Below are 12,085 nucleotides of genomic sequence, written 5' to 3' on the forward strand. Positions count from 1 at the left end.
TTGCACTAGAGTCAATAATCTAGTTCACATCGCCATGTGATTTAACATCAATAATTCACATCACCATGTGATTAACACCCATAGTTCACATCTCTATGTGACCAACACTCAAAGGGTTTACTAGAGTCAATAATCTAGTTCACATCGCTATGTGATTAACACCCAAAGAGTACTAAGGTGTGATCATGTTTTGTTTGTGAGATAATTTTAGTCAACGGGTCTGTCACATTCAGATCCGTAAGTATTTTGCAAATTTCTATGTTTACAATGCTCTGCATGGAGCTACTCTTAGCTAATTGCTCCCACTTTCAATATGTATCTAGACCAAGACTTAGAGTCATCTAGATTAGTGTCAAAACTTGCATCGACGTAACCCTTTACGACGAACCTTTTGTCACTTCCATAATCGAGAAACATATCCTTATTCCACTAAGGATAATTTTGACCGCTGTCCAGTGATCTACTCCTACATCACTATTGTACTCCTTTGCCAAAATCAGTGTAGGGTATACAATAGATCTGGTACACAACATGGCATACTTTATAGAACATATGGTCAAGGCATAGGGAATGACTTTCATTCTCTTTCTATCTTTTGCCGTGGTCGGGCTTTGAGTCTTTACTCAATTTCACACCTTGTAACACAGGCAAGAACTCTTTCTTTGACTGTTCTATTTTGAACTACTTCAAAATCTTGTTAAGGTATGTACTCATTGAAAAACTCATCAAGCGTCTTCATCTATCTCTATAGATCTTGATGCTCAATATGTAAGCAGCTTCACCGAGGTCTTTCTTTGAAAAACTCCTTTCAAACACTCCTTTATGCTTTGCAGAATAATTCTACATTATTTCCGATCAACAATATGTCATTCACATATACTTATCAGAAATGCTGTAGTGCTCCCACTCACTTTCTTGTAAATACAGGCTTCACCGCAAGTATGTATGAAACTATATCCTTTGATGAACTTATCAAAGCGTATATTCCAACTCCGAGATGCTTGCACCAGTCCATAGATGGATCGCTGGAGCTTGCATATTTTGTTAGCACTTTTAGGATTGACAAAACCTCCTGGTTGCATCATATACAACTCTTCTTTAATAAATCCATTAAGGAATGCAGTTTTGTTTATCCATTTGCCATATTTCATAAAATGCGGCAATTGCTAACATGATTCAGACAGACTTAAGCATAGATACGAGTGAGAAACTCTCATCGTAGTCAACACCTTGAACTTTGTCAAAAACCTTTTTCCGACAATTCTAGCTTTGTAGACAGTAACACTACTATCACTGTCTGTCTTCCTCTTGAAGATCCATTTAATCTCAATGGCTCGCCGATCATTGGGCAAGTCAATCAAAGTCCATACTTTGTTCTCATATATGGATCTCATCTCAGATTTCATGGCTTCAAGCCATATTTGCCGAATCTGGGCTCACCATTGCTTCTTCATAGTACGTAGGTTCGTCATGGTCAAATAACATGACCTCCAGAACAGGATTATTGTACCACTCTGGTGTGGAACTCACTCTGGTTTACCTACGAGGTTTGGTAGTAACTTGATCTGAAGTTACATGATCATCATCATTAACTTCCTCACTAATTGGTGTAGGAGTCACAGGAACAGATTTCTGTGATGAACTACTTTCCAATAAGGGAGCAGGTACAGTTACCTCATCAAGTTCTACTTTCCTCCCACTCACTTCTTTCGAGAGAAACTCCTTCTCTAGAAAGGATCCATTCATAGCAACGAATGTCTTGCCTTCGGATCTGTGGTAGAAGGTGTACTCAACTGTCTCCTTTGGGTATCCTATGAAGACACATTTTTCCGATTTGGGTTTGAGCTTATCAGGATGAAACCTTTTCACATAAGCATCGCAACCCCAAACTTTAAGACACGACAACTTTGGTTTCTTGCTAAACCACAGTTCATAAGGCGTCGTCTCAACGGATTTTGATGGTGCCCTATTTAACGTGAATGTAGCTATCTCTAATGCATAACCCCAAAAACGATAGTGATAGATCGGTAAGAGACATCATATATCGTACTATATCTAATAAAGTACGGTTACGATGTTCGGACACACCATTACACAGTGGTGTTCCAGGTGGCGTGAGTAGTGAAACTATTTCACATTGTTTTAACTGAAGGCCAAACTCGTAACTCAAATATTTTACCTCTGCGATCATATCGTAGAAACTTTTATTTTCTTGTTACGATGATTCTCCACTGCACTCTGAAATTCTTTGAACTTTTCAAATGTTTCAGACTTGTGTTTCATCAAGTGGATATACCCATATCTGCTCAAATCATCTGTGAAGGTCAGAAAATAATGATACCTGCTACGAGCCTCAATATTCATCGGACCACATACATCTATATGTATGATTTCCAACAAATATGTTGCTCTTTCTATAGTTCCGGAGAACGGTGTTTTAGTCATCTTGCCCATGAGGCACGGTTCGCAAGCATCAAGTGATTCATGATCAAGTGATTCCAAAATTCCATCAGTATGGAGTTTCTTCATGCGCTTTACACCAATATGACCTAAACGGCAGTGCCACAAATAAGTTGCACTATCATTATTAACTTTGCATCTTTTGGCTTCAATATTATGAATATGTGTATCACTACGATCGAGATCCAACAAACCATTTATCTATGGCTAGGAAACATAACCATCTTTGTCTATGGCTAGGAAACATAACCATCTTTGATTAACGAGCTAGTCAAGTAGAGGCATACTAGTGACACTCTGTTTGTCTATGTATTCACACATGTATTATGTTTCCGGTTAATACAATTCTAGCATGAATAATAAACATTTATCATGATATAAGGAAATATATAATACATTATTATTGCCACTAGGGCATATTTCCTTCAGAAAGAAGCACGCAAGATCGAGCCTCCGCAGATCAACAATGAATGCATCGAGAAGGCACTAATCCAACTTACAGGGGCAGTTATGGAAGTTGGATATCTTCTAAAATGTATTCTTGTTGTTCTTGTTTTCTTTGGTCTTGCTTTTCTAGTCAAAATTTGGTGATGTATTTCCATGTACCAAAAATCAATGATGAAAAAAAGATATGTGTTTGCAAAGAAAAATGTACGCGGCCGGGATGCGTCCACGCGTTGGGCGCATGGCCAACGCATCGGAGAAATGGCCCGGACACGACCCCATTACCCTACCCAAACGGACTGTCAGGACCCCGATTCCAAGTCACATCGATCTAGCCGGTAACACCTCATATCACTTTGCGGCCTCACGCACGATATTCCCACGGGTGTCGCCTTACCATGGCCCGGGACCGTTTGCGCCTTTTGGCTCACGTATATGATAGTGTCGCTAGCATCCATATGACAGAGAACCCGGGCCGACATGACTAGTTGTGAACCCAAAGTGGCACTAACTTACGGGGACAGACATACATGAATCAACATCGAGCATGTCGGTCAGCAGCGTGCGAATCCGGGCTGTAGCACTGGGCTAACAGGACTCGGGTGAACCGGGCTGTAGCAGGCTAGGCAGGACTCCGGATGTCACCGCGTGACATTTCCCCAATGGGACGGACACATGAACGAAGTGAATCACATGCCGGCCAGTCAAGTGTTCCGGAGTAGTAGTGCTGGGCTAGCAGGACTCCGGTGAACCGGGCTGTAGCGGACTACTATGGCTCATGGAAGCACAAGACTACATTTCCCCATAAGAGAGGCTACCAAGGATAAACAACTAGGTTGTCGGATCCCACACATACCAAGCATTTCAATCATACACACAATATGCTCGATATGTGTAAATACAACATGGCATCACAACATAACTCTACGACTCAAGTATTTATTCATTAGGCTCCGAGGAGCCAAGTATTACAAGCATGGGTCTCATGACCCAACATACAGAGCATACAAGCAACAAGCACATGCGGAAGCTTAACTTGTCTGAGTACAGACAACTACAAATGAATAAGGCTGAGAAGCCTGACTATCTCCAAGACCCTCCCAAGGGTACAAGATCGTAGCTGAGGTAACAAGATAAACGTTGAAGTCCACGCGGAACTACTAGTGAGACTGACGTCTCTCTGCAAAAACATAAATTAAGCAAACGTGAGTACAAATGTACCCAGCAAGACTTACATCAGAACTATCTACATATGCATTAGTATCAACAAAGGGGTGGTGGAGTTTGACTGCAGCAAGCCAGCTTTGACTTGGTGGCTATCCTGAACTACGACTGCAAGTAACTCTTTTGAGGTGGCGCAAACGAGTCCACATATTCACCATATCAATACACCACTATGGATCCGCTCCCGTCTTCCTACGAGAACGCCATCCATAGCACTCACGCTTATCTAGCGCATTTTAGAGTATCCACTTTCACTTGTCTATGAACTGTACATGCAACCCAGAAGTCCTTACCGCGGACACGGCTATTCGAATAGATGATGTTAACCCTGCAGGGGTGTACTTCTTCACACACGCTCTCGCCACTTACCACCATGTACACGTCTTGTATCTCGGCAACCTTCAAGCGGAAGCCTGGCGAGGGAGCCGGCCACGACCTGACTAACCACACAAGTCTCTAGTCCAGGTTTATCGCCTATTCGGGTTCCATCCGCAAGGAGATCCAGCCGGGGTGTCGCTCACAGCCCCAAACGATGTGAGCAGGGTTCCCAAGCCCACCATCCGGGTGCCACTTGGTACACCGTGCCACTATGCCTAGTCTATCCCAATCCCACCTGTACCGGGTGCCACTTGGTAGACTACTAACACAACCTACAAACACCAGAAACTAGTTGCAACTCCTGGACAGAGATCGAGGCGGTTAATAAGCCGAGAGGGGTCAAGTTACCGGAACCCAATGTGTGGTAGTAGCTGTTCATGGATCACAAACACAGAACTCAGTTCCTGAGGACGGTTTCAATGAGACAACCCACCATGTACTCCTATATGGCCTCTCACCGCTACCTTTACCAAACCGTGTTCACACACTTAGCTCTCAACAGTAGGACATGTTCACAACATTCCAATTCATCCCCGATGAATCAGACCTGACACAACTCTAAGCAATAGCAGGCATGACAAACAAGCATGAATGGGTAGGCACATTAGGGCTCAAACAACTCCTACTCATGCTAGTGGGTTTCATCTATTTACTGTGGCAATGACAGGTCATGCAGAGGAAAGGGGTTCAACTACAGCAGCATGTAAGAGTTGAATCGTTGTTGTCCTAATGCAGTAAAATACAGCAGAAGCAAGAGAGTGGGATTGTATCGGAATGAACAAGGGGGTTTTGCTTGCCTGACACTTTCGAAGATAGTATAGCTCTTCATCGGTGTCATCGAACTCTTCGTCGGAACCACGTCTACGGAAGGGGAACGGTTACCGGCAACAAAGAGGAAACACAATCAATGCAATGCGACAATATGATGCATGAATGTGACATGGAAATATGATGTGATTTGAGCTAATGCAGCTAGCAACAGAAGGGTTTGAGATGATTTGAACAAAAGGTTCAAATTCAAATTCAAACTATGAATTTCCAAAGTGCATTAACATGTTTTGAACTATACAGCGAGGTTAAGTTGCTTTATCATGCCTGAAACTAGTACAGATGGATAGATTGTATTTTTCTAATAATTTTTCATATATAACTTATTTCATTTGGAGTTACGGTTTAATTTCTATGAATTTTAGAAGTTTTGGCTATTTTCTCGAATTTCCTGAATTATTTTAAATCCAGAAACCTATTACTGCGTCAGCATCAGGTCACGCTGACGTCAGCTGGTCCACAGGGCCGGACCAGGTCAAACCTGATCGCAGGGCCCACTGGTCAGTGACTCGATCACTAATCAGAGTTAATTAGTGTTAAAACTAACCTAATCTAGAGTTAGTCAGGGGCCAGGGCCCACAAGTAAGTGACACAGAGGCTAAATAAGTTTAGAAAATAAACTAAACTAGCTTAACAGGGGCTGGCCCACCTATCATTGACCCAAGGAAGGTCAAACCCCTCGTCAACAGGGCCTAACAGGCCGGCGGGTTGATGCCGGTGACAGCAGGCATGGCGGAGGGCTCGGGTTGGGCCCTCCGGCGACTAAACTGACGGCCAAGGCCATCTACGTGACGAGGAGGCCCGGCCGTGTCGAACGGTGTGAGCGGGAGGAGCCAGGGTGGAGCGAACTCGCCGGACTCGAGCTCGTGGCGGCGGCCGGAGCTCGGGCACCGATGGGTTAGGCGCTACGACACGTTCGAGACGAACTGGTGGGGTCTGCGGCTTCTTGAGGAAGCGCTGAGCATGCCTACGTGCTCTGGTGTGATGTGCAGGAGTGGTAATCGCGGCGGCGACATGGCCGGGGGCGGGGAGCGCTCGGCTCTGGTGGTTGATACGGCTAAGGGGCGAGTTAGGCGATGGGGAATGGGGGAAACGGTACAGCGGCTCACCGCGGTTCTTCTGGTGCTGCTGGCGAGGCAGGGAGGCACGGGGCCGGCGAAACGACGACGGGGATCACCGGCACCCGAGGTCGGAAATGCCGGTGTTGGCGAGGTTTCAATGCGTCCGGCGTTGCCTATCTCAGAGAGGGGGTCGAGGACGAGGTGGCGGAGCTTCTGGGCGCATCGGCGAGGCGTGGGGTGGCCGATGGCCGCGGTGGTGCTCGGCAGCGCGCTGCGGTGCGCTCGGGCGCGAGAGAGAGAGATCCAGGGAAAGGGGTGAGAGCGAGGGAGAGTGAGAGAGAGAGGCAGTGAGGTGCGTGGCGCCGTCTGGGCGCGTTGGGGAGAAGGCGGCAAGCAGGACGTGGCCCTGCGTGTGCCAGCGTGCGGCGAGCACGCGCCCAGTCCTCCTGGCGGGAGCTTGGGGATGACTGACAGTGGCCAGGGGGCTGGGCTGGCCACTTGGGCCTGCACAGGAGGTAAGCCCAGGTAGGTTTCTGCCTTTTATGATTCTTCTTTCTGTTTTTTTACTTTGCCACTCTTTTCAAATTTAAACGAATTCAAAACAGTGCCAAATATCCTCTGAAAAATTTATGTTGCTAGATGGACTTTTCCAACAGCACATAAAACATTTCAAAGTTATTTGAAAATATATCCCATATATTATGAATATAATTCCAAATTCAAATACAATAATGATTTAAATTCAGTGCCAAAATAATTCCTTAAAAATGTTCACTATTTTTGGTTTGGATCCAAACCCTAGCCAAAATAAACAAACATTAATGAAGGCCATTTTGGTTTCACTGAATGCAAGTTTAAGGGTTCTTGCCCCTTTTTTTTAAAGGATTTTTCTGAGGCTTGAGAATTCCCTCAATTCAAATTTCACTGGAATTTAGACATGATGCACTCTGATGCAACTAATTACATGCAGTATTCTAGGGCTGTGACACGGACAGAATCCGGGCAAAACGGACGTCCGTTTCGGGTCGTGCGTTGAAGTTGGCCTTACAAGTGGGACCGCAGTTGAGGAAACCGACTATCAACAAACCCCCACCTCGCTCGCCGCGCAATGGCTGAGTTAGAGAAACTAGGAGGTTGAAGAGATAGCTATAGCACGGACTCCAAGAAATATGGTGGCAGATGGAAGTCATGCTGGTGGTGTGTGTCATACTCCTGGACGTGAATGCTTGTTCTGGCCCATGCCACCCTACTATATATCGAGGATTCGAGGTGCTGGTTACGTACAACAAACACATTAACACATGGCCCACCTCACACTGTGGCCAAATTTCCACACATTAACATATGGCCCACCTCACACTGTGGCGAAATTTCCTGGAATTTGTGTTGGGTTAAAAAGTGCTTTGTGAGGGTGGATGGCTGTTCTCATGTTTAAAACTTGTTGTATTAGGTATACGTAGACGTAGAGATAGTGCAGTAGTTTTGAAAGTTTCAACCCAAACATCAGAATGCAAGTTCTACTAGACTCGTCCGATGACTTAGGATGATGGGATTCACTGCTACAGTAAAAACACCCGCCCGACGCGCGAAGCATGTGAACCTAGTACAAATAGTAGTACTCATCTGATAACCTGTTGCAATGCATGTACAATTATGTATTCGAAAAATATTTTTTTGCCTCGTCGCAGCACCCACTCTGAGAAGTCATAAATTTAGTAAGTTTATCACAGGCATATCATTTAGCATTACATACAATAGGTCATCAACCCACAACGACAATGATGATACATTATAAATACTAAAGTTTTCATCACACAACAAATAACAAGCAATGAAATGAACTTCAGCTCAACCACTCGTCGGTGTTGGAAACGCTTGCTTTGAACCAGAATTGATTCTCTGGAAAGGGCCAGCTATTGTCAATCTCGAGACAAACGCAGGACTGGTCATCCAGGCTGAAGTGGCCTATATCAGGACACATATTGTGATAGCCACGATAGGGAAAAATAGCAATGTCGGAGGTATAGATACAGTTGCTTCTCATAAATGGTAGTAACGTTGTGTCAACAGCAGCTGGATTGCCTTTCACCATCATTGGATAGTTTTGTCCAAGGAAGAGGGAGTTTCCTCCAAGACTATCGATACTGAACCAGGGAGAAGGTGTTGGCGCTAGCACACTAGTATCCATCCCGAATACCCTGCAACGGATGTTGGAGTAGGTCCGGAGAGTGCGACCATGCGAGACAACACCTGCTTCCTTAGTAACATCAACAGTGCCCTGTATACAGACAAGAAGAGGTGATCCATCGTAATAAGTTTCCAGGTGCGACTGAGTATATGGGTCCTGCTCGTCCTCATGCTCGTGATCATCACCATCGTCATCTCCTCCTAGGTTATAATTTTTTTCAAGTATAGGTGGTGGAATGTTCACAGGACCTTGGAAAAACATGAAGGTTAATTAGTAAAGGGAAACTAGCTGCCCGACATGCATGTGGATGAAACAATTATAATTATGATGAAATACAAACGTACCGAAAGCATCAGCATTCCATGCAAAAACAGTGCCACGAGTGGTGGTAGCAAACAGAAGACCCTCGTATTGAATTGCATCACAGTACTCATCCGTGTACAGAAATTGATTTTTGAGCAATATCCATCGAGGCGCGGAAGTAAGGACGGCAACAGCTTGTCGAAGATAGCAACAACTTCATAGTTCGTGTAATCCCAAGAGCGGTTGGGAACTCGACAATTTGCTATCTTCCGTAGACGATAGTCACCATGATCGTATTTGAACGTACATAGAATACCGGTGTGCTCAACCTCTAGGCAGTTTGAGATTTTTGGAAGTGGAACCCGGTGACGAGTGTACACATTCACAAGTTCCCACTCGCATTTGTACCCAATATAAACAACCCAATCTCCATTTTTGCCTGCCCAAGCATTACCCTCAAGCGATGGCATGTTAACATCACACGTATCATTATCAAGCGGCATCAACTTGCACAAGGCGAGGCTTCCGTCGTCCGTGCGCCAGTCAGCAGGGTCACGGCGAAGATGATAGGGGAGATCAAACCACTCCTGGACCCTTGGGTTCCTTGTAATGATGTTATTAGTTGAGTAGAGAATGGTCTTGAACGAACCTGCCATGCTAGCCCAGGTGATGACGTCGCACCGATCAATGAGTTCCTCCAACACGTCGTCTTTCAGATCGGGGAAAGAATAACGGGGTCGTTTCCGGCCTGTTCCCTCCATGGAGAAGACGATCGAACAATGGCAGAAGTAAGGGTGAAGGCAAATGGGGGAGGGAGGAAGAGCGTGCGACAACAGTTCCAAATCGAGAGGAAAGGCGAAGAGGTGGTGGCTGGTTGCCACGGTACACGAAGAGGCGCCTGGCCTACATAGATGTCCGTTCGGAAATTGTACAAAAGGACTCGCCGTCGTCTCACTGCCATGTTGGAATGGGACAATGTGTCAACGAAACATGGTGTGTAATGTCTTGTGCAAAATGCGATCTGGCCGCGTTGGCCCGAGGTGCCGCATTAGTTATCGACCTTTATTTTTTTTAATGGCGTGCCGTTCAGTTTTGAAGCACGACTAACTGATACTGTATGCAGAGAAAATATAAACTTCTCTACCACTACTCCACCTCTAGTACTAGTATCAAAAAAGATATATAGGCTGGAGCTTCAGCACTTTCTTGCTAAGGGCTACCCACATGCTTCTCACACTATCACCCTCTCTCCAGATCTAAAAAAGGTAGCCGCTCTCTCCCTCCTCACCTGTGGTCTCAGATCCGCCGGGGAAGAAAAGGACGTGCAGCGTTGACGCACTCGTCGTCGGCGAGCGAGGTCACTCATTGACGACAAGGCCGTTCTCTCAGACCTAGCGCCCGCGCGGGATGGCCTCCGTCCCCAAGCTCACTGTCGTAGTGTGTGCGGAGGACGACGACCATGAGCGAAGCCACTTCTCGCCAACTCTCAGGTATGCTACCTCACCATACCCTTGTTCTATTGCCCCATCTGCCACGTCGCTGCATGTGGATCTTTTTCCACTCCACCATCTTCCCAATTTGCTATCCTATGCTCTGCTGGTCACGCAGACAAAAACCTTAAATTGCACTATTAAAGGAAAGCCTACTCCATGCAGACTAATCCATGTCTGGGTGGAATGAGGAAAGGAAGGGAGAAAGTACTATCTAAGACACTAGGCATCGAACCTGCATCTAGGTTGAAAAGGGGAAATCAGTAGCTAAGGAACGAGTCTCGTGTCTCTTGGTTGAAAAAGGTGAAAAAGGGTAGAAAGGCATGACAATGCAATAGAGAATGACCAGGTCGATCGGTTTGTTGTCCTCACATAGGAAAAAGGTGGCTAAAGAGAACAAAAATGGGACATAATGCACATATGCTGCCTGGATATTTATTGCTCTGGGCAACCATACCTCCCTCACCACTCTATGCGTCCGTGGAGGTACATTGTACTCGTGCGCCCACTGTCCGAATGGGTCTCCCATGCTCTTATTGCCACTTTTTTGTTGTTAGTATAACACCAGTGGTAAAGTCAAGCAATGCTACCGCTAAAGTGATGCCACATTTAACTAATGCCGCACTCAGTCTAATGCCATCGATAAATTTAAGCAATTCTATTTAATGTCACTGGATTATTTCAGGGTTAGCTGTTGATTGTGGATGTATTAAAGATTTTTTAGCTAAGGCATTCTAGTGTTGTTGCACAGCTAGTATACCAAAGATGAAACTTGTTACTACCTTCAGATTTTTGCACTGTTAATGCTTATAGATTACATACCTCACTTTCATGAGATAAGTCAATTTTTTTGTACAGTGTCACCAAAATGCCAAGGCGTACATGTCGTTTTATTTTGGTTAAACTGCACAAAAATTATGAAGACAAGAGGAAAGGTCAAGAGTGGGCACCTCCTCCTCCAGTTGTTCTCTTGATTCGTTCGATCAAGTTTTTATGTTTGATCGATTATCAAGATTGGGATAGCAATTTTTATGTCCCTCGAGTTCGAAATGATATTTACCTTGAAGGTACGTGGTTTGCAAAAATTTTATACTGTCATTAGTTAATAATGCTATTTACCTTCAGACTTTTGTATTTGGTTTAATGCTCTTGCACAGCTAGTATACCAATGCTGCAACTTGTTAACTTTACATTTTGTATTGTTAATGCTTATTGAAATCTTCCAGTGCTAGCTTATGGAAATTTGTTTAGTAAAACCATTGTACTGTACCCTGTAATAAAAAGAACTACTCTATTGTTGCACTAGCCACTGGTTAGTGTATATTTGTACTATTCGAATGGTGTTGCATTAGCGTATGAACATATATAAAGTGTGGCAAGCTTTCCCAGATATGTGCTCAAGAAAACTACTACCTATTTTTTCAAAATACTAGACGTTTGGGTACTTTAAATTGAACTGCGAAAACTTCTTCTATAAAGGAGCAGAGGGTGTAGAGTTCACTCAAATTATCCCGTTAAAGCTAGTCACACATTTGTTAAAATTAATGTTCATTATGTTATCGGAGGAGATTTGTATGTTTGTCTCTAATGCCTGTCGACTACATAGCTGACATCATGATGTAATGTTAAGTCATTTCTTTTTGTACAGTGTCACTGAATTGTCAAGGCGGTGATGGCACTTTATTTTAGTTGAATTGCACAAAATATTC

Source organism: Aegilops tauschii, chromosome 4 (assembly GCF_002575655.3).
Source record: "Aegilops tauschii subsp. strangulata cultivar AL8/78 chromosome 4, Aet v6.0, whole genome shotgun sequence".
In the NCBI taxonomy this organism is placed as follows: domain Eukaryota; kingdom Viridiplantae; phylum Streptophyta; class Magnoliopsida; order Poales; family Poaceae; genus Aegilops; species Aegilops tauschii.